The sequence below is a fragment of the Aplysia californica genome, unplaced genomic scaffold (assembly GCF_000002075.1).
Source record: "Aplysia californica isolate F4 #8 unplaced genomic scaffold, AplCal3.0 scaffold01435, whole genome shotgun sequence".
In the NCBI taxonomy this organism is placed as follows: Eukaryota; Metazoa; Mollusca; class Gastropoda; order Aplysiida; family Aplysiidae; genus Aplysia; species Aplysia californica.
Window position 1 is genome coordinate 9,214 of NW_004798705.1, and position 2,500 is coordinate 11,713.

The following is a 2,500-nucleotide window of genomic DNA, read 5'->3' on the forward strand; positions in this document are numbered from 1 at the left end:
ATATAATATATTATATACTACTCTACTACTACTTACTCTGTCCCTATACCGTCAGGAACATAAGGCGGGTGCCTGCATAGCCCCGTCCTCCAATTTTGGCAAATCCAGTCCCTGGGTGATTGCCTCATCCCTTATAGTGTCTCTATAGCTTCCAGTTGGTCTTCCTGGTTTTCTTTTTCCAGTTGGTTTCCAATATCATGTCTGATAGGGCAATAATGTCTTCCACATTCTTAGAACATGTCCTAGATATCTCCATCTCCTTTTTATGATTGTGTTGATATCTTCAATTCCAGCTCTTTCCAACACTTACTTCCTTATTTGTAATTTAATTCCATTTTATGTAAGTAGAATTCTTCGTAAACCTTTTGTTTGGAAGCTTTTTAATTTTCGTTGAACTGTTTTGTTTGTTTGCCATGTCTCTGAACCATACGTCAATACAGCCAAAATATTGCTACTGCTTTTCTAAAATTTCGTCTTCAGTGAAATGATCTTTGACTTCCATATAGTTTTAATTTCACAAAGCGATCCATGCATTTTTAAGTTCTTGGTGGACGTCGTCAAGGCAGTTTGCAGTTTTGGATATAACGCAGCCAAGCTACTTGAATTTATTCATTTCTGCAAAGGGTTCTCCATAAAGAGTGATGGGCGTAGTTTCTGATGATAGTCGTAGTTCTTCTGTTTTAGATTCTATATATTTATTATATGACTAACTTTTTCCGAGGCTTTTGCTAGTTCGTTTGGTTTTGTTGGGTGTTTTTTTTATTGCATTTCATGTACTGTGGTGATTAATAGGCAGGTGTCATCAGCAAAATACAAATCTCCTAAATATGTGCCATTTGTCCACCCAATGCCTGTTCCAATGTATTTGCTCTGTCTCATTACAAAATTGATCACCATTCTAAAAAGCACAGGTGATAATATACAGCCTTGTCTAACACCAGTATTTACTTCAAAAGGTGTAGACAGTTCTCCTTCAACTAGGACAGTTTCTTATTTTTGTTGGGGTGCTATAAATTGCAAGAATGTTCCTCGCGGCCTCTCGGTCTATGCTGCCAAAGGCTTTTTCAAAGTCGGCAAAGTTCAAAATAATTGGGACATGTACATGATCCCTCTGGTCGAAACACGCCTGTTCCTCTCTTAGTTTCCCATCTGTTGCTGTTTTGATACGAGATAAGATAATAGCGCAAGCTTTGCTACAGTCTTTTAAGTCCCCTTTTTAGGTAGTTTTACATTTCTCTTTCTCCATTCCATGGGCATGTTTTCTTTTTCAAAAATTTCGTTAAATAGCAACAGTAATAAATCTCATAACCTTCTTTTCCAATCGTTTTAAGCATCTTAGCGGTTATTCTGTCTTCTCCTGAAATTTTGTTACTTTTCATGTTCATGACTGTTGCTAAAATTTCCGGCATGGTTATTTTGTCTGTACTTACGTTCAATTCGTCAATAGGCTGTGCTTTGTCAAAGTTGAATTCATTTGGTGGGGGTGGTCTATTTAAAATCTCTTGAAAACGTTCTGCCCATTGATCTTTGTTGTCTTCTAAACTTGTTGCCATGGTGCAATCTTTCTTTTCTACTAGTCCCTCTCGTGATTTTCAAAAGTATCCAGCTAGTTTATTTGTAATCTGGCATAATTCTTGCATGTCGTTTCTGTTTGCTGCTTCTCGAGCTTAAGCAGCTTGTTTTTCTATGTATTTTCTGCTTGAATATGTCGTAACTTGATGGAAACTTTTCACAAGATCAAATTATACTGCCGCTGGGGACACACTACGAGATGTCCGATCAGCAGCTAACCAAAAGCGATGTTGCGGAATAATTTTATGATGAGCCAACATACACAAATCAGAAATAAGAAATTGTTTTTGATATTTCATAGTATACATGTTGTGGCTTGCCTTTTCACGTTTTCAGGTAAAGAAAACTGAACTAGGGAGGGGAAAAAACACTTTGAATAAGGAAGTATGATGCTTCTTTTTTTTTTTCGAATGCCCCAAAACAGCACGTCTTCAAGTGTTAAATGTCGTCAATGAGTCAAGAGCTAGACCAAATTAATCATTTCCATGAAAGATTTTATTCGAGATGTTGAAACTTTTGTTCCGTCAAAACAGAAATGTGACTCTGGTATTTGTGGGAGATTGGCAAGGCTCTTCTTTGCTGCAGGTAGAGGACACGAGTTCGCTTCCCGGGCGAAGAAATTTATCTCATCGAGTATCTCCTTCTTTCTGCAGGGATGATGCATATCATAATTTAGTCTGATCGAAGCATCCCACTTCCTGAATGAAAGCAACATTTACAACAACAACAAAAAAATTAGAATCGGGACCACTTGAGTGTATGGACGTTATTTGTCCTTCGTCGGGAGACGTGTATCTTTTTAGATATAACCGGCCATGCAAGAACTGTCCAAGAGAAAGAGTTCCCTGCTAAGGATTTGTGTGAATGACACGTTAACCTTTAACTAACTGAATCTAGAGCTGTAGTTGATGAAAATTCGTAGTGTGCG